Here is a 21,969-nt window from a genome sequence, read left to right as displayed (position 1 = left end):
CCCTCATTTCACCCTGACACTAGAAGTTCCCATCATCTCTATACAAATCCATAGCCAAGTGTTTCAGGGGGTCACACTGTAATTGAGGGTTGATTTTTTTCCTGAACTGATCTTCACCAATTGTTTTCAGTTGTGCTCACAGCACAACATTCAAAATTGAGACGCAGAAGGACAAATCTTGGTTTCTATGATCCTGGTAGACATCTTGCTGTTTTTCACAGGCCCATAAGCACACCTACAGAAACCCCTGCCGAAGTGCCTGTTCCCCTTGGGAAAGGCAAGTTAGAAACAGCCAAATCTGTAGAATTAGGTTCTGAAAAAAACCAGTTTTGCATGGTATTGCTGAATCAATAATTGCACTCTGAACAGACAAAACTACTTGCATGTATACAGGCAGGGATATGGATGTACGCTTTCCAGTAGCCACACATAACACAAATTTGGCTTCATATTCCTATCCTTGTCCAGTCCCAGCATGAACTGGAGACACTAGGGCACAGCAGGGTAGGCATTTTGGACACGCTAGATTAACTGTATGCATGCATGCACATCAAATGAGTACACTTATAGCAGCCTTTTAAGGACAATCACCTAAATTCATTTCTTTCCTCCTAGATAACCTTTCTGGATGGAAGACAAAGACATGTCGCAGCATACACAGACTAAACAAATTGTACTGAGCAAAACAGAGCTGTACTCAAAACTCAACAGAAAAAAGGCCTGATGAGGAATCCTTTATAAGAGACTTAAAAAACTCATGACATGTCACACAAACCCATGGGAAGAGAAATTCCTGACTGCAAGGCTTTGGGTTCAAAAAACACAGAGGGTCTAGATCCTGCGCATCATGTTGAAATTCTCTTACATGATATTTCAAGGATAGTTGGGTGATGACGACTTAGCTTTCAAGAGCAATTCTCATTCTTTCCTTAATTGTCATTTTAATTGTGCATAAAAGGGGTTCAGAAACCTGCATTCATTAAAACTGTCCACATTTCATCTTATACCAGGTGTTCTTCTCCAAAGAAAAACGAGAGAAGTCCAGAGAGCAATGCAATCCAACTGCAAATCCAATAGCAGGTTTTCCCGTCTTCCATACAATAGAATTAGTAAAGTGAAGTCATAAAAAAAATAAAATAAAAGGAAAGGAAAAAAATCTCAGTAAGGTTGACTACGAAATTCACATTTTCCTCTTATCGCTAAACAAATGGCTAAATACAAGCACTGAAAGGAAAATGGCTGCATAACTCAACACAACAAATCATATTCTGAAACAGTAATTCGCCTGCAACATTTGTATTGATTCTCACAGATAATAATATCTCCCCCTAAAACATATTTCACATTGTCTTCACTCCATTGATCAGGAGTGTTTTATAAATGTTTCGATCAGTCTGATGAGGCTTTTAGCTACACATGCGCATCCTGCAATTTTGTTGAGCTCCAAAAACACGCAGGTAGTGCATGCTAAGTAAAAAGAATCCATATTTTTGTTACAGGCTGTTTCCTTCTATATATCCCCTACCTTGCTAAGAACATGCTATACTAGATTGATCAGCAACGATCAGCTCTTTGTGTCTTCTACAAGAGAGTAGCTGTATCAAAAAGGAAGGTTTTTCCCAACACATATTGTATATGTTTGGCAAATTACTGATATTTTTCGGTTCCCTGTTGATACAGATCCAGATATTTTTTCATCCTAGCACACTGTCACTGAGTTCTAGTTCAGACTGATGGATAATACATTAACTCTTATCAACAAGTCTGACACTATACCAGCATGGTATGTTGCATGTGCATATCAAGATACAGGTGAACAATAACACTCATGAAAACTGGAATTGCATTTATAACACAGATCCTAAAATCAAAAGTTTGTATTAAGGTAAGTAGTCAAGAGACAGACACTTGAGGTCTATTAAATTCATTAACAACATATGTCATCTTAATGGATTACAAAAGATGTTAAATATGACACCCTAAAGTCAGTATAGATACACACCACAACATGAGCATTAGTAGTCACAGTTAGAGCATCCCCCTGATTCCATTTCACTATTCCAATGAACCTAAATCCTGACTTTCAGGGAACAAGCCTAAGACAGAATTCAAGAATTCATGCTGTCCTGGTTTCGGCAGGGATAGAGTTAATTTCCTTTCTAGTAGCTGGTACAGTGTTTTGGATTTAGGATGAGAACAAAGTTGATAACGCACCCATGTTTTAGTTGTTGCTAGGTAATGCTTACACTAGCCAAGGGCTTTTCAGCTTCCCATGCTCTACCGACTGAGAAGGCTGGAGGTGCACAAGAAGCTGGGGAAACTGGGGAAAGCTGGCCGGGGGGCCGCTGCTTGGGGACTGGCTGGGCATCGGTCGGTGGGTGGTGAGCAATTATACTGTGCATCACTTGTTTTGTGTATTATTATTATTATCATATTATTATTATCATTTTATTTCAATTATTAAACTGTTTTTATCTTAACCCACGAGTTTTTTCTAACTTGTGCTCTTCCAATTCTCTCCCCCATCCCACCGGGTGGGGGGGAGTGAGCGAGCGGCTGCGTGGTGCTTAGTTGCCGACTGAAATTAAACCACAACACATGCTTATAATGCAGTGCTGGTTCTCATGTGCAATTTCCACCAAGGTATAAAATACCACGATAGGTTGAGCTGTAGCTGTAGGAAAGTGCACAGTGACCAACAACTCATTTTATCTAGACTACCAACAACTCAGAAATCTGCCATGAGTAGGTCCATCCTGAAGATGGAAATCAAGACATAGAAGGGCCTGCCTTTCATTAGCAATTACTTGAAGCATTCGGCTGTCCTCCTGAAACTAAGCATGGTTGTTACAAACCAAATAAACTCTCTTAGCAAGCTCAAATCCCACAAGCAACAGAGGAAAATGGTGCTTCCACCTCTGTCAGTAAAAATTATCATGGACAGAAGGCTAATTTTATGCACACAGTGGCTACACAGAAACAAATCTACAGCAGTGTCAATGCACCCACTTGTTTCTTCCCTGTACTGACATTTGAGGAGATCCGTCCTCTATGAAAAAGCACTTTATGCAGCTCACTCAACTCATTACTACACAGACATCTTAAAATTTGGCTTCATTACACGTTGCAGCATCACCAGCCCTGACTAGAGTTAATAACTGAGTTCCAAAGCAGCATTCTGATATTTTGAGGTTAGGTCAGACAAAGCCCAGACTTGTCTGGTCACTGTCTCAAGAAACATTAATTCTCTCAAAGTGTCTGTTTACAAGCGAGAAGGTAGATCTATCCACCCCAGGAAATCTGGTGGAGAGACAAGGAGGGCTAAAGGCTCATGACCTCTCTACTCCTCCACCACCTCATTCTGTGAAGAAATCAGTATCCAAGATCTATCTGAATCAAGCCACGCATGGACCTGCACATGGATATCCCATTTCCCAGGTCACTGTATTTACCATCTATTTTTCATCCTTTGCTTGAGGAAGTTTTAGTCAGAAGTCTCAGCAAAACATTCTGTGACACTCCAACAAATCAAAAAACTTAGCAAACTTTTTACAAAAAAGTCTTCTCCCCAGTTCTACCTATTACACAGCCTGTACCATGTGCTTTTCCATTCAGCATCTAAAAGAAAAAATGCCTCACACTTCTCAGTACTCTGTTTTTGAATAGGTATATAGGAAATGCAGAATATCATTATTCCATTATGCAGCAGTGGAAATAGCAAGAAATACGTGTGGCATGCTCCCTCTGTGCTCCTATGATAATTTTAAGAGAGTCTATTATTGGTGTGATTAACAAGGTTCAGCTCAGTCCTATCACTTTAGCAGCACACATGAGGTCTGTGATTATACCTGTTTGTGACACTTTCCCACCCAATTCTGTAGGTTGGTCTTTTCCTCTTTCAGAATTAACTCTTTGCCTGTAAGTGCAACTTGAACAAAATTTTGAGTTTGTGAGGCATCCTCCTCCACGTGAAACAGATCCAGCTCTTCCATACTGCCCCATTGCTTTAAAAATTTACCATCAGGAAAGGTGCTGACATAATATCCTAATTTAAATGGTTATTTTTCCCCTTGTTAAATCCTCCAGTGTTTTGAATACAGCACCAGGGTATAATAGAATGTGAATAAGTAATGAAAGATAAAGAAGTGGATTTAAATAAAATATCCCTTATTACCATTCTTAATTCTTATCTCTTGTTAAGACGACAGCCATCTGGAATATTACAGCAAGGTGTGCGTTCAAGAACCCAGACAGAACAAAATGCGATTCAAAACCCAGAATAACAATCTTAAATCAGGTTTTAAGAGGACGCCTGGCTACCAAGAAATACCGCAACTGTGCCAATTTATCTTATTCCAGCCTGCATTTTGCTGGACACAAGGCTGGTGATCCGAAGTTAAGGGTAGGATTCTGTGGGACGCTGCTGTGGAGGGTCTCCAGCAAGAGGGGCTCCCCTCCTGCAGCCCACTCGCGACCGTGCGGCCCGCGTCTCTCGCGGCAACACCGCCCTCTTGTGCTGCCAGGATGGCAGAGGAGGCTGTCGGCCTCTGAAAGGCTATCATTACTATAATTGCAGATTAATTACAGCCTTTCACCAAGGTCAAAAGGAACATTTGGAGGCAGCATAAATGGTATTATGTAGAAGATACATAATGTTAGAAAGCTTTTTTTTTAATGCAAAATTTGACATTTGCTGCCTTAATGAGTACAGAGCTTGCTTCTCACAGTGTAAAACCCTGCAGTAAGGCATCTCTCTCGTGTACGAAAATAGTGACCCTTTAACCCACACAGCAAACAAAATTCAGCAAACGTGAGGCTTTTCTTTAAATTAAATTATTCTTGAAAATACTTTCTATTGAAATTAATTGTTTCCCAAATGAGACTGGCCAATAATGTTACGCTACCTATAATTATATTTATGTGATATTTGTAAGAACATCAAACTTTTAAATGGATCCAATTCAGAAGTAATGGAAACAGCAGTGCAGCGTGGCTGTTGAGTGCAAGCAATAAATCATATAAATTGCATAATTACAACTTCCCATGGCTCCAGAGACAGTTTGCACTAGGAAAAGCAATGAATGATAATGCGGGATGAGTTTTATAACCCCTAAAAGAAGAAAGCTCTAGTATGGTAGTCAGGACGCAGAGGTGATAGCACAGTCTCTCCTCTAGAGCATGTTCAACTACTGGGGACCCACCACCCCCCTCCAGCCTTGCCCCTGTCCTGAGGGTCAGGGGAGCCAGAGAGGTGGATTCAAATCCTAGACACAAGAGAAACCGAATCCAGATATTACACACTGAGATAGCACCCTAACCATTGGGCCACTGGTCTCCCACCTCTTCTTTAAGGGGAAGAAAAAATAAATTGAATTTACTTGATTCTGGAGGTTTGCAAGGGGAGGAGACTTAAGCTTTGCTTTTGGCTGAAGGAAACATGTCATGCATTACTAAATCAAGAGCTTCTTCCAATCTACACCACCTTCTCTTCAAATATATCCCCGGTTTTCATGCCTCCTCCCTGCCCCCGCTTAAATTCTTCCATTGAAGCTTTTTTTTCCCCTCCCTCAATTTTCCAGTTCATTAGACAAAATGAAAAATAAATTATTTGCAGTACCCAAATCACAGCTGCCCCCTCAGGACAACAGGGGAACAGCCCCTTCCCTTTTTCTTCTTCATTGCAGCTGATTTACTACCAGTCACAACTGAGCTGAACCCAGTACCATACCCTGCCAGGCAGGGAAGTGCCTCCTCGGTGCTCTCCGATAACACAGGCACAAAGTAAGTGGCAAAACAAGAACCGGCATAAGGCTTCTTGTAATACTTAGTTAAGCTGGCATAGCTGATGATACAAGACTCCAGTGAATGCTACAACTGTTTAACTTAACGTTACTTTCTCTTTGCTAGCAAATTGCTCCCATTTTCCAACCAATTTACGGCCCACATACCTACTCTGCTGTTATAAATGTTTACAGTAAATCAGATTTGCCTGTGATTGTTGAAGCAGTAACTCTCAGCAAAGGGGGCAGCAAGAACATATTTCAATCTAATCAAATAAACGATGGCAGATTAAGCTCTCTTTTAAAGAATGCCTTATCAAAACCTACAGAGACTGCCATTTCACAGAGGTGGGGGGGTGGTTGCCGAAGACAGGAAGAGTTAAAGAGCTTGCTGTCACTCACACAGTGTGCCAAAATAACAAAAATAATGTGTGACGAAAGCAATCACCTACAGTAGGAATGGGGAACAAAAGCTAAATGAGTTTTGCCTGTGCTAGCGACCTTTGACAGTCAGATAACTTTTCCTACCTAACCTCTTATTACAGAGTTACTCTTGGACAGCAACTCTTTTTACTTATTGTATAACATTAAAAGCTCACAATACTCAGACTCAAGCTATTACCTGAAGAATACCCTATGTACTGAAGCAGAATTCTTCATTAAACAATCATTTTAGGTAGGTTGTTTGCAGAAATGTATCCTTTCGCCTTTTGAAACTTTACAGCTAATGTAATTTCCAGAAATATCTTGGGTATACAAGTTTATCACCAGTTCTACTGTTCAGTAGGAAAACACCATGGAAGAAATAAAGACAGAAAGAAAGAAATAGTAATTCCAAAGCCAAGTCATCTTGGGCTCCCTGATGCTTAACATACCAGAAATACTCCTCTGTGGGATCATCACACTCTGCCTTGAGAGCTTAGTACTTCATCACAGTGCAACACGGTCCTTTTTTTAACGGGGAACTGAAAGAACAGATGGGAACCTGGAAAACACTGCTGAAGGATGCAATGTGCGACGGCACAACTAAGCCAGGGTTACCCAGCCTCAAACCCTTTAAGCTACACACTGCACAGGGATAATGGGCAGGGTAAGAAAAATAGCAGGTTCATGATAAGGAGACTGTACAACAGTGTATGCCCACCTGAGAGCTGCGCAGAGTGTTGCCTCTAGCTTGGTTATCATTAACAAGAGCAGACCACCTTACAGCAAGAGCAGTATTTTGAGTGAAGGTGCTCCATCACAGCATCCACCTGTTCTGAGACAGGAGAAGGACCTGGCAGTATAAAGCAGTACTTAACTAAACAGAGATGGGTCGCTTTCTGCTTTGACAATTTCAGATACATTGCTGCTGGGAGGGGGGAGTGAAATATTGTCAGTTAGTCCCTGCTGGTTTACACTACACAAACAGTAATGTACAACCTAAAGAAATTTCTTGGGATAACGAGAAGGAATGTACACAGGAGAAAGAAGCAGAAATAGCTTCCCATTTGGCTTATTCTCTTACACTAAACTTGAAGGCTGGAAAAATACTTGTCAGAAAGTATTGGCAATTTTTAGAGCAATCATCTAACCACCAAGTCCACAAATCATGAAAGTAAAATGAAGAATCTTTCTGTAACTCAGGTTTGCTACATGTGGATTGAAATAAGGAACCAGCCTGCCATGTTTTTTTAAAAAGAAGTAATGTTAAGCATCAAATGTGGAAAGCTCAGTTAAACTGGGGAAAAATAAAGATAACAAAATTAATTAACAGACTCGAAAATGAAGTTAAGAGCAAAGTTTGTCCATGCAGCTTACTTCAGGAACCATTTGCATCAGAAAAACTATTAGAAATGAGAGAATAGCATAACAAATTAAACTAAATTATTTTGCATATACACAGATACAAATAAAAAGACTACAGAAAATGCAAAAGGTTTGAACAGAGATGAGGAAAGATAAGAGATAAATAAAGGAAGAATACATGTCGACTGGACTTAGAAAGATGAAGGCTTACAATGAAAGCAAACGTATAACGAAGGTAGGAAGAACAATTAAGAAAAAAAAAGGAACAGTTGTAAACAACTTAATGCCCAGATTTCAGAGGTTAAAACTTCTTTTCTGCTGCAAAGATGCATGGCATTTATGGAGATGGAGAAGTATTAAAATACATGCTTCACAAGAAGCTTATGCTAGAAAGAGGGTATAAGATAAACATAGGAATGCCGAAGATGACAGACTCTGGGGGTTCAGAACTTTTAAAACAACTCTCCCCAAACGCAAGAGAATTTTAAAATATACAGATTTTCTTACTACTTTATATTCCTTTGAAAGGCATAAAAGGATGGCTGGTACCCTACTTAGGGGGATGCTACAGAAGCAGAACTAACTAATAAATGTATACCCTGATGATTCTCAGCAGCAGTTCAGCATTTCAGAGCTGCGACAAAGCATTCTAACACAGGAAAGATCCTGGTGCCCTAGTACTTTATCCTGCAAAACTGTGCATACATCTTCCATTTAGACCAGCAAATATTGGTTTTCAAGGTCAGGCAGACAGCTTGTAAAATGCTCTACGCTTTTAGAGTGTTCTGTGTTTTCCTGAAGTCTCCATTTCCCTAACCAATCCACTCATACACTACATAAGTAACCTCAGCAGGGATCACCATGAGAGGCAAAATGCAAGCGGCACAAGAATGAGATAACACTTACGTACTGTGCCTTTGAGGAATTAAACGAGTCAGAGAAGAGTTGGACATAGCAGCTTCTTTTAATAAATAAATCAGGTAGGTAGAGTGGTCTTGGTGAATTGTGCGCTGCCCTGGAAAAGGTGTGAAACTGCTCCGCATGATTAGGAGCTCAGATGAACAGAACTTCAATAAATTATTGAATTGTAAGAAAACAATTTCATATAGGGTAAGCTGGACAAGAAAATAAACCATGCAGAGATTGAAAAAAGTATCGGGAGCCAGTAAATTAAAAATGAAAGAAAAAAAGGGGGAAGGAAGAGAACCAGGAGTTACTGCAGAACCCAGTGAATTGTAAAACTAATAGAAAATGTTAGTAACATTCTGCATTGGGCTTCATTCATCTAAACAAATACCAAAATAGGAATAGCTTCTCTAGTTATCATTATATTGATAAAACAACAGTTCCAGAACACAAGTCTAGCAGAGATTATTGCATTCACCGATCCTGGCCATCTGCAAAACACAGGCAGTGAGATTTCTCTGAATTCATTCCAGCTGGAAGTAGGTATAAAAAACCAAACAGTTACTGGCAATTTACAACCATCTTTGCTGAACTCTGGCAAAAGCTAATTGCGCTGTCAGTTAAAAGGTGAACGACTCATTTTTTTAATCTGAAGTTGTTAAGCTTCAATTGCTAGCCATAAGAAGTCATCACTTGTGCTTTTGTCTATCACCATAACGATCTTTCCACTATCAAGTTCTGGTCTCTGAGCAGGCAGTTGCAGACTGCCACCAAATGATCTCAGACTTCTGTCCATTAACCTGAGCGGACACACTAAGCACCTTGAGCCTTCCATGACTAGCACTGTCTCCCAACCCTTTAATCTCCCACAACTGCTCCACAAATTCCCTTCCATTTTTTAAAATACTGACTTCATTCCATCATTGAGCACCATCTATGACATTCCAAAAGATACGAAACAAATATTAAAAAAATTACAAGTTCTATCTTTTGTCAACATTAGGGAAACAGCTACTCACACTGCAAAAAAAGGGGGGGGGGTTTGATGAAAAATGACAAAGACTAGTTCAAATGACAATCTAAAATTTTTTTTCTTCCAACTGCTGTCCAAATCAGTTCTGTGATGTGTGCAAATATGCTCACATTTCACTCAAGACAAACTCCAGGCAATGGAGAATGCTCTTACCTACCAGAACAAAATACAATACTGTCTCAGGCTGCCTGCGATGGCAGAACAAAGAGGGCTTATACCTGCAACTGGTTTTAACCAGCCTCATTGGCAAAACCGATTCAGATACATAGGCTTTATTTTTCAATTTCTTCTGGTCTATAACCCATACTGCAGACAAGTTGTAGACAAAATCTTTTTGACTATTGGCCAATTTGCTCATAAAGCATCTTCAGGCTATGACACTGACATGCCATCCACACTTTTTTGGGCTGTCAAAAGACTAAGCCAAGTACTTGCAGAAACTGTCGAAAGCTCTGTTCAGCAGCAGAAAGTTGCAGGAATAGTTGTGTCCCTCTCTAGATTTCTGTTATTTTTAAGTTTTCCCAAGACTGTCATTACTTAGCACGTAAACGGAAAGCACACGGAGAAAAAAGAGCTAAGCTAACAAAGATTCACATCTATGCCTTTGTAATGCCATCTAAGGTGCTAAAAAGGACAATACCATTTTGAATATTTCAGTCAGTGTCTAAGGCTTATTTAAAGGGCATCTCTCCTACTGGAATAATAGCCTCCTACCTAAGAATGTGGCTGACCACTTCATGAGCTAATGAACAATGGTATGTTAACACTAGTACTTACACAGCTTTTTTCACAGGTACTGAATAGGAGGAATAAACTTCATACCAGGGTTTTAACATTTTTCTGCTGGCACATGCAAATTTTTGTTTTGATCACTAGATGAGAACTAACAAGAACATTTATGTACCCACAAAATTGTATACTGGAAACCTGAAAATATGAGAGCAATACATTTCATTCAGGTTATTCTTTTACTGCAGTAACAAGAATAAATGCTACAGGTGATTCTGTTGGAAATGCCACATTGCAAATGCTCTGACTTGTAAAAAGAAAAATTCTTTTTCTCCTAACTACAGAGAAACACTGTCCTAAAATAAAAAATTCATTGCAAAAGGCAAAGGGCTATAAGTTCACTGAACTAAAATCAAAGTAATTAGCTTTTAGCTTAAAAACTACAAAATAAAACACCTGTTTCTTCTTTAACAGGAGAGGCTTACCAACTGCAAAATGTATCATTTTGTGATAAAACTGAAGGATTTCCTAGTTAAAAGAATTTCTGACTGAGTTCTGCTCTTTCTTATGTGGACAGCACTTCCATCAAAGTAAAAGGACCTGCATCCAAGCAGGTCAGATCAGAAATGGACGCTGCAGCTTCAATATAGCAGAATGCCAGAGGTGAAATCCTGAACTCTGCTGAAACCGGAGGCAAAACTCTTACTGGTATCAATGGATCAGAATTTCTGCCTCCCTGTATTTTCAAAATTCTCTCTCAAACAAAACATTCAAAATCAAGAATACAAGAGATCTGCAATTGCTGCTGTTTTCTGCAGGACTTAATGTTTTCCAAAGGTTCTTAAAGTCAAGGCCGCAGGAGACATGTCTGGTGCCTATTTGCTTTTCTCTGGCATGGAGCACAGATAATTTTTCTCTGTACAATGCTTTAGAATACAGGAACTGGGAAAAAAATTAGTAGAGAAAATGTTACTATGACTTCTGATCTAGATATAGGATTGTTTATCTGCACAAAAATACACATAGTTTCAGCCTGTCATTTCCAGCTCGCGTTGTTAATTATATTTCAATGCACCTAACTAGATAAGAGGTATAATCCAGCCAAAAGTGTATAAAGGTTGTAGTCCAAATTATGCAATGTGTCTTCCAGCTGATAATTCCAACAGGTAATGAACTGTTTAATCTTATGCAGCTTGGCAAACACTGCCTGTTTATCTTTACACAAGCCTTAAACATGCACATCAAACAGACATATCTTCCACAAATATGATGACTGAATCTCCTTTTCAGCTAGCATCATTCAAAGTTTTAATTATAGTCTGTCTGCTACAATATTTTTTGTATAAAGAAATAAACCAGGGTTCAAACACAACAACAAAAAAAGAGTAGTCTTTCGAATACCCAGTTTGATGTATTTCTTACATTTCTTACATTATCTCAGCCTATCAGTTGAAATCTGGCAGGAAATCAGAAATAATGCTAATCACTAGCACCTGCTGCACATGGACCACAGATTCTGTGCAATTATAGGTGACAAAATCCCTAGTCTTATACTATAGCCTGCTACTACTGCCGCCTGTGCTTAAGTATTGAGTCCACAAGATCACAGACCTCACAACATAATTGTAACAGAAGCAGTCGTTACCTCCACTCCTCATACAAGGAAACCGTGGCACAAATCAACTGAAACATGAGCAAACTCTCTCTGTTCCTGCTCCAGTGAGAAGGGAAATCAAACTGAAGGATACAGAATTCCAGCTCCTGACCCCAGGCATTAGCAATTCCTTGGGTTTCTGCCTTTTACTCCAGTTTACGTCTCTAAGGACAGAGGGAGGAAGAAAATTCCTGGATGAAAACTTTCAATTCCTGAACAGGAGATACAAGGTACTTAAATCTGCTCTAAATAATCAGATTTCCATTGCCTCAGAGTAATCAGTTAGGATTTAATGGAAGTACAGAAAAAGACAAGAAAACTTAGAGAAAAAACCCCAATAATTGTAAATACATTTTCTCTGGGGAATTATAGTCAGAACAAATAATCTCTCTTTCTTCCATTTAAATTCTCTGTATTTACGCTTTTGTATCTTGGTAAAAGGTGTGAATTGGAAGAGGTTTTCTACTGTAAAGCCTTCTTCAGGATAACGTATGCAGCATTAAAATACTTTTGGGGACGAAAAACAGCTGTTCTAGAGAGGATTACAATTTCGGTGGTTTTATTCCGGTTTTGTCATCAGATATTATACCTCCCCCATCTTTCGATAAATATTTTCCATTACTCCAGATTTGCTTATACTTCTGCATATCTGTGGGTATGAAGTCTGCAGCATGCTTGGAACCCTGTGGCGATTCACAGAACAAACTATACAGCAGATAGTAATTTCATTGATTTTAAGTATATAATTATTAAGTGAAAAGTCAGTCGAGGATGGTAACGTCCCTATCTTACAGTATCTTAATTACAGAAACTTTCATTGAGCTTGTATCTTTACTACTGTATTTGCAAATACCTCAAAGAAAACCTTAAACCAGTAACAAGAAGAAAGAATCAGCCAGAAAGATCTAACTACTCTGCATCTCACGATCAACAGAAACAAAAACTGGAAAAAAATCCTGTATTTCATGAGGGACATCTTGTATTCCAAATGGAATGGTATCCCAGGGCTTTCTTTTGCTTAGATGTTAGTACTCCTAGATGCTGTATCTGAATATTGCTCATCAATATCAAAGCAAAGATGAAAATTATCTGACTTTCCATTCAGTCACTGAGGTGAATGTACCATCAACGTAAGGCGGTACAATTCTTTACAAATTGCATGCATTTATGCAAGTATAGAATTAAGACTTGTACACTGTAACCCGAGAACACTGCCAAAACTCTTGAATAAAAACTTTTGGGTGGAAATGTATTAATGTGCTAAGATTTTGAACCAAATACATACATCTGAAAAAATACCTGTAACTAAAAAGTTAAACAATACCTTCACTCTCTGGTTCTGCTGCAGTATAATCCTGTTCTAGGACATCAATTTTACATCAGTGATGCCAGATGACCCAAAACAACATTTTCTTGCTTACAGCTAAAAAAATTAAATAAAACCCAAAACATTAACTGAATGTAAACTGCTGTACTATTTTTATCTTCAATCGGCAAAGAGCCTGAATCTTTGGAAGGGTAACTGTCTGATTGGTTTCGCTGAAGCGTTACTTGAAAACAAACTGACACTATTCCTTAAATATCGTATCCATCTCTATACTGATCCTCAAAAGTAAGTAAATGAGCAAAGCATCCTAAAGAGTCCTTTGCACATTTTTGGGACCTGAAAATATCATGCCATATTAACAGAACTTGAACAATGTCAAAAAACCCAAGAAAACAAAGCAAAACCCTGCCGTATGACACAGAGAATCAAAACTGAAATTAATATAATTTAAAATAAAGAAACCTGTGAATGCTAGGCCAACTGTTTACTGATTTTTTCAATAAAACTTCAGGCTTTTAACAAGCCAAACACTGTTTTCATACTTCCAACCTGTTAACGTTTCAGGATCAAGTTGTCAAATTCATGCTGTAATCCCATCCGACAGGTCCTGACCAAATACATACAGGCAGTACCTATAAGAAATGGCAGAACGAACAGAACCACAAAACCAATTACCTGAGTGTCTCAGTTACCTCATCTGTGAGACAAGGAAAGCAGTATTTATCTTTCTTTGAAAAGTACTTCGATCCTACCCGTTAAAAGTGTAACTACATATGTTGGCAGTTTTCTTGGTCCTCTTCTGCACACCCCACCACCCTCAGACAGGTTCCACTTTTCTGCCTGCCTCTGAGCAGCTCCAGACAGACACAACTTTATCTTCCTGCCAAAACTGGAATTCCCTTAACGCAAGATCTAGAAATGGCAGCTTTTTCCTGATGCCATCAGGAAAAAAAGAGGCTCGCAATGAAATAAGACAGAAAGTACAGTAGCATGACAGTACTATCCGCTCAAACTCCAGAAGTGGCAAACCTTAAAGAGTGCTTGTTGGTCATCATCAAGGCTAGTGTCACACTAAAGTAGTTAGAATTGCATACGGGAACGTGTTCCATCTGTCCAATGAGCAGAAGACACTTCATTTTTTCTTTCTTTATTAATCCTAGCTTTCTGGCATCTTAGCATCTCATTCCTTCTGAAACTAGCTATAGTCATTAAAATAAAAAAATTGTGAAAGTTCAGTCTGAGCCCACTATCTCAGAAGATGCAGCTGCAGAATTAGAATCTAATGAAGAATGATTAAAAATTGTGGTATACACTTCCAAATTTATTCCAAATTCACTCATCTGTGTTGCTTCATATTTATCCTGTTGCAACTCAATCAGTTGAAGCAGCTGAACTAAAAAGTGGAGTAATGCAGAAACCTAGAGCAGAGATGGCAAACCAGGAATAATTTGATATTATGCACACCCCAAAAGTTTAATGCACTGTGCATATAGCCAGCAATAGCATTTCAGATGTAAAGGAAGAAGTTGCCTGGCACACTATCAGAACTTTCTGCTTGCTTGTTTGCTTGTATGTACACCAGCACATTAAAGTATGCATGACGGGGTTGAGGTTGCTTACTGAGGTTGGATGCCCATCTCTCATTGCAGCAGAAGGCTGCTCAGTAGCACCTTTCACCATCGGATTGCACTTCCATGATTCTAACAGAGCCGCTCTATATTTCTGTGGCACTACAACTTAGGAAACCTTGATGTCTTTACTGCTTATCCTAGTTAAAGATGAAATCATCGTTTTCCCTGAAGAGAGCCAGCATAAAACTTCAGACCAAACTCTATTTCTTGCACCTGGTACCTAACTACCCTCTATGACTGCAAAACCAGTACCGGGTCATTTCAGGAGTTATTATTCTGTGTATAATTAGGTCATACTACTGTCTACAAAGAAAGAGTATTACACAGTTATATAAAACATTTCAGTAAAGTTCATACCATCAGATCTCAGAAGAAAGAGATAGAAGAGAAGCTCACCTTTGAGCATCAACAGAGAAATAGCCTGATCAAAAGACCCCCATAGATATCAGTGGGCTTTGAACCGAGCTGCTGTGTCAGTTCAAGTTGCCTGAACACATATTTAATATTTCCTGCATTACAGATATTTGCATCTAATTATACAGAATGGCCAGATTAAATTTAATACGTCCATTGCATTTATATAAACTAAACCTCTATCCTCCAAGTGAAAATCATAAAGTATTTTACATATTTAAATGAACAACACCAGACAAAATGACCTTTATAATCACCATTATAAGAAACAATTACAAGTGACTCAAGACATATGGCAAACTTAATTATGCTAAAACAGACTGGTTTCAAATCTTTTCAATCCTGACAAAAATTGATGTCTAAAATAAAAATGCATTACACAGTTATAGGAAATGCTTAGGAAAACTTACTCTTTATATGTTACTAAATTCTACAGATAATATTTATCAAAAAAGGCAATTCCATAACACAAAAACCCCTCAACTACTTACAATTAAATATTATTTAACAGACATGTTACTAAAAAAATGGTTTTACTTATTTTATATAGATTCTGTGGAAGCATGACACGGCATGAAAACCAGCAGTCTGCATTTGATCCTCAAAGCTTGATAACAATTCAAAATGCAGCGAGTACCATTATAGAATTATAAGACCAAAAGATGTATATGGGTATACTTAACCTGAAAGGTCCCAAGTGCTTTAAAAATGACCCAAGAAAATAAGAATCACGCTCACAATCAGTGAAATGCAGACAAGCACGCAATATGCATAACAGTACAAGTCCAAGCAAATGCAGAAATACCAATTTCTCAAATGAAACAGCAGAGAGAATACTGATGAGCAGAGTGCAATTACTCATGCCGTATTTGGCCATGACAACACAAAAGGAGCTCTGCAAGGTTGGGCTTCTTGGGTTTTTTTCCTTTTCTTTTCTTACATTGACCTGGCTTTCACACGCTGCCTGAAAGAAGGCTGCAGAGTGCTACTTTGGAGCATCAGTTGAATGTCAGCTCAGAATAAAGGATGCTACCAGCTGCAGTGCCAGTCCCGTTCCTGCATCACCAGCAAGGGTTTCATACTTTCTGTGAAAGCTAAATAAAGTGAACGCTGGCTCAATCTGACAAGATCACTGTTTAAATAGAGATGGCCATAGACATAAGCAATAAGCCGTTCCATTTCACCACTCACTTGAATGACAACAAGCATTTCATATAGATATGACATGCAGAACGTAATGACCTTGCACAAATTAGAAGTGGACATACAATGAGACTCAGAACAGCTTCTTCCTCATGGAAGCCCATCTGTTACACACTGTGTGGTTCTCCTTTAATGATTTATTTAAACAGAAGCAATCAAAAGGTTCAGCTTTTCAGTTTAGAATCAGATAATCACTCAGACACAGGATGAACCGTGGAAACAATATGGAAAGCCTGTTTGGTGCAGAAAAAGCAGCACTGAGGAAAAGTATTAAAACCACCACCCGAAAAATCAGTAAAGCAAAACATGGAATCATTTTTGTCATGTCATAGGCAGATACTGCATTGATATTTTTTGAAATAATTAAGAGGCGTATAAAGTTTTTAATAATCTTTTCAGACACAGGATGAACCGTGGAAACAATATGGAAAGCCTGTTTGGTGCAGAAAAAGCAGCACTGAGGAAAAGTATTAAAACCACCACCCGCGAAATCTGTGTAGCGCAACATGTGGTCTTTTTTTTGTTGTCATAGGCAGATACTGCATTGATATTTTTTGAAATAATTAAGAGGCGTATAAAGTTTTTAATAATCTTTAAACATTTTCAAAAAGCATTAAAAAAATCAGTTAGGAAGAGAAATAGAGAAGCTTTTGAAAACAGCTATTATTAAAAACAAATATTTAAACTAAAAAAAAAATAAAGGTTTCCCAGTGGGAAGCACATTGCATGTGCTTCTATTATAAGACTTTCAGTGTTGAATCTGTCAGAATAAAAATGTGTCTTTAAAAGAGAATAAAAATGCTATGCAGTAAATGGTCATTAACAGTTTGGTAAATCACATCCTATGCAATTGTATATGAAGCACAGAACCTGCTTTTCATAAATATTTCAGTATGCAAAGCGAGTATTACTTTAAGCAGCACCACTACTGGTTTCTGCTGTCCACGTGACATTAAGCTTCAGACTAATTAATTGCATCTTCCATAACGGCCTAATATGCGGCTTTTTCAACAATGACTGTAAAAAGACTAGGAGAATTTTTGTTACTCATCGAAGTACATTCTGAACACATTTTATTCTTAAGTAGCCAAGTCAAAACATACATTTTTTAAAAAGCAAATTAAAAAAAAATGGACTTGGATAGGTTTCTCTTCTGTTACAGGACAAAAAGCTATGAGATACTCTGTGCAAGCATGCAGAGTATGTGCATTGAACAAGAAAAAGAAAAACTGAGTGTGAAAAAAAATTCAAGCTTCCTAAGAAACCCCTCTGCTACATCCAGTTCATTATTTAATAAATATATCTGTTCAATTCCAGAAAGCTTCACTCTACAAGCAGGCTGGTAAGAGCTTTAGGACTTATACAAGCAATTTCTAAGACAATAAAACTCAATTATGTCAATGAGAGTTGAGCAGTAGAGACTGAAGTATCAGCCTCAAAACAATAGGTTGGTTGTTTTTTTTTTTTAAAAAAGGGTTAAAAAGCTGTTTTGATGCACATGATAGCTTTTATTTTATATTTCCTCTAGAAATTAATTCAGTAGAGAAATTCTACTTAAGATGACTTGGCAAGCACAACCTAGCAATTAGATCACGAAATACAGTCCCCCCTAGTTTTGTGCATACGTACATTATTTACCAGGAGATGCTTTCCCAAAAGTGTAATAGGGGCAGAAAATGGCTGAGTGCAGCCAGAAAAGGAATTCAGCAAATGAGGCAGGAAAACCTGCCCATCAGTACTGAGGTAATGAGGAAGCCAAGACAAGAGGGTAGGTTTCATTTCCAGCCCCGGGTTACAAATGCCAATCAACCCAAGCCAGGATTTATAAGCGCAATCCAGCAGTTTGGCAGACAGACAAGTAATTAAGCTTCACTTGTCCGGAACACGGGTTTGGTTGTTTTGGGCTGCAAAGCAGTTCTCTTCCTTGCCACAACAGAACTTTCTGACTTTATAAGGCAGATCTGCTCAACAGTAAAGCACAAGACCTTCAGCGATTTTCCCAGAACCATTATGCCTTAGGCTACAGAAATACCTGCAGTCTAGAAGAATATAAGCTCACACAGAGTATCACTTGATTTCAGATCTGTTTATTGCAAATAATTAATTCAATCATGATTGATGCCAGAGCAATCAGGAAATTCGGTTTCACCACCATTTCAGGTCAAATTACACGACCTCTGTGTCCCTGGCTTTCCTATCTGTAAAATGGCAGTAACAGTTGATCACTTTTATAGAAGTGTTCTGATGCCCTCAGAAGAAAGTTACCATCTAAAGGGCAAATTAGTACTATTCATCCTAAAATGCTAATAAATAGCATTACTTGTCAATGCTTCTATTATGCAATGGGAAAAACATATTCTTGAGCACCTCTAAAAATATGAAAGGATTTTTCTCAAATCTCCTTTACATGGAGCACCGACAGCTCTCAGCACAGTAAGCCAAGCCTGATTTTTGCACTACATCTGCAATATCTTTTATACTTGGGCAGCTGGCACAAAGTGAGAAAATTCATTAACATGCTAATGATGTGTCCTATTTAAAATTCCAGCTCTGATTATTGTGTGATTAAGTCTCTTCCCTTGACGTCTGCTTCCTTATATCTGCATTACTGTGAGAAATCAACAATTATTAATGAAGTAAAAAATAGGTGATCAATTTATACACAAGAGAAAGACAAACATACACACATATTTTAGCATTTCAATTCTTTTTTTAATGTTTTCCAGACGAATTGGTATTATCTTCAGTAAAAAAAGCCATTTCAGAATAAGTTTTCAGGAAGTTCACAGGCACAAGAGATAACAGTTCAAGTGCCAGATGATGTAGAAATAGCCATGTGTAGGAATACCTGCACAGAAGGTTTAAAGGTGCTATATTAAAAAAAAAGAGGGAGGGCTCCTGATGCAGAGAAAAAAAGATTATTCCCTGGAAACAACATGAAAGCAAGAATAAGAGGAGACAACAGCTCCAGTCGATCCGATTACCTTTCCTGGAGAAACATTAAGCATCTCCTTTCTACACTGAAAGACATAAATCCCACTAAATTATTTAAACTAGCATAAACCGTCAAAGACGAGAAGACTCAGGGCCCTCTTTCTCTACGTTACTTTTGGTAACCTATGTTTAGTTTATGGACAGACACCTATTTCATAAAGAGTTGAGCCAAAGCATAGCACAGCTGTGCCACAAGGAGGAATCACAGGTACATCCCTACTGCACGCCAGGACACGGGTCAGCCAGCCTAGCCCAGATCATTTCTGCTGTTCAAGTTAGCATGGCTAATTTGGCCTGAAGGACTCCCTAATGAACTCTGGGCAGACAGATAGAAAAAAAAAGCTGGAGGACAGTAACATCCTCAGTAGAGTTAGATAGAGAAAGGATTTCTCTCCCTGGCTCATAGCTATAGAGGGAGAAGTCAAACTAACCAGGAATGGGCTGCACCAAGCAGTAAGACCAACCACTCACGCTAATTTAACCCACAGCAAAGAGCAGCTGAGCCCATGCTGCACTGCTAGCTCAAGCAGCAGAAGCGTTTTAGGAGCCATTTTCCTGACAGATTACACTCTCCCAAAATCACAGTATCACCAACAGCAGCGGGCCAATGCATTCCCCATCACAAGCCACACACCCCTTATGCTGATGCCAGCACTCCCACCACGTGCTGGTGGGTCTCACGGGTGTGCTAATGCCCCGCTCACATCAGGTTTCTGGTAAGCACTGAGCGGGCATATGGGATGGGGCAGGAACAAGAGGAAAAGGCAAAACCACTCGGCTCAGCAACAACACGGATTTTACTGGCTTAAATGAACCACAAAGCCTGAGGCCGTGCAGTAAGTCAGCTCGACTACCCCAACGCAAATCGCACCTTTCACAGCGCAGACAAAGCCAACACAATTATCTCCAGTTGTTTTTGCTGTTGTTCAAAAGAAATGGTAACAAAATGGTATTCCAATTGTTTATGCTTTATTCCCCAAACATGAAAGTACTGTACAAAATAACAACTGGTTTGTAAAAGTGGATGCCATCTTTAAGATACAATCTGTTTACTATTTTCCAGAGAGTATCAGAAGGCTTTTATTCAATTAAACATGTTGGTATCAAACTCATGCTAGTGTTCTCAAACCTAAGAGAATTTCCATTTGTTAAAGGAGAAAATGGTGTAGGTTACATGCAAGGGGGCAGATCTGAAGATCTCAGATTTCAATTTATGTATCTCTGACTAGTATGTGCTTGATAGAGTTTTATTTTACACAAGGATAAATTCCTCCTTAGGCCTACAGAATCACAATAAATTAAAAGAACAATCCACATAGTAAGCACCCAGTCTTTTGCAATTTATTGTCATAAATTGTAAGACAGGAGAGGTCAGACCAAGAAGACACCTCATTACAGCTACATAAATGCAAAGGGGAAAAAAAGAATCTGTGAACTGCAACCAATTCTGTTGCTTCAGCAACAGTCTTGCACAGGTTTTGTTTAAATCCCTGCTGAAGAAAAATACAAATGAGAAGTGCATGTGTATTATAGGAAGTTTAATTGTCTTAGAAACAAAGGAGCAACAAAATAGACAGATTGGAAGGTCAGAACCCCCTTCAACTCACTTGCAAATCCAAGCAATGAGGAAGTATTGCCTGATGTGGGCTTGAATCACGCAGCTGAGGTAACAATGCACTACTTTGAGGAATCATTTTTAAAATTTTTAACCATCCAGTTTCTAAGAAAGTCTTTATCTAGTAGAGTGTGAGAGCGTGTGTGTATATATATTCCTCTATGCGTCTTTAAAATATTGTCTTAGACGTATTCCGTTGTCTACAAAACTTTTTGTTTCTAAAATAGCTCTTGTCTATCCACTTGCCTATGAAGAAACTTCATATACTTTTAGAACAGAGGCACTTTCCTCTCTTCAACCAACCTACTGCTCATAAGATCCTGAAAAAGGAAAGACAATTCAAACCCCTAGAGCTTTAAAGTAGCTCTCAGAATTATACTTAGTTGTTTAGAGGTAACTATAGTAACTATACATTTGTAGTCAATTAAACATTATTCAGACTTTTCATTTAATCAAGCAGCAAAGCCACTTTTAACTTCAGGAGAGGGTACAGCAGACAAGAGGATAAGCCAAGTCTAGGAATGACTGATTTTTTTGTTGTCAGTAGTTTTACCAGTAATTGCACAGAACTTCCCTAATTCCACTGTGACACTACAACCCAAGCAGACTGCTTATAGTTATATGTAAGCTGTGTTTGGCAAGCTGTTTAACTCTCCCCCCCCCCCCCCCACCAAAAAAAGCATCCCTTGCACCTCATCCCTTCAGACTCATCACCAAATGTGTTTTATATATACTAAATATTTAGTTATATATACACTAAATGTGGTTCTATTGTCACAGCCAACTGCATCTACTGCTCCCACATAAAAGACTACATATGTTTCTCTGTATGCGAAGAAATGCACAGTATCATCATCATTATTACAAAAATGAGCTTAGAAAAGAAAGTTTTTGA

The 21,969-nt window shown here is 38.6% G+C and overlaps 1 protein-coding gene across 1 annotated transcript in view; it reads right to left on the bottom strand.

The window, feature by feature from the left end:
• Nucleotides 1-21,969, bottom strand: part of DISC1 (disrupted in schizophrenia 1) — a 204,052-nt gene that overhangs the window by 92,193 nt on the left and 89,890 nt on the right. The gene's annotated exons all lie outside the window — the stretch shown is intronic.

This window comes from Aptenodytes forsteri, unplaced genomic scaffold (genome assembly GCF_000699145.1).
Source record: "Aptenodytes forsteri isolate BGI_AS27 unplaced genomic scaffold, ASM69914v1 Scaffold132, whole genome shotgun sequence".
In the NCBI taxonomy this organism is placed as follows: Eukaryota; Metazoa; Chordata; class Aves; order Sphenisciformes; family Spheniscidae; genus Aptenodytes; species Aptenodytes forsteri.
Note: the sequence above shows the minus strand (reverse complement) of the source record. Positions and strands in the feature narration are given on the sequence as shown.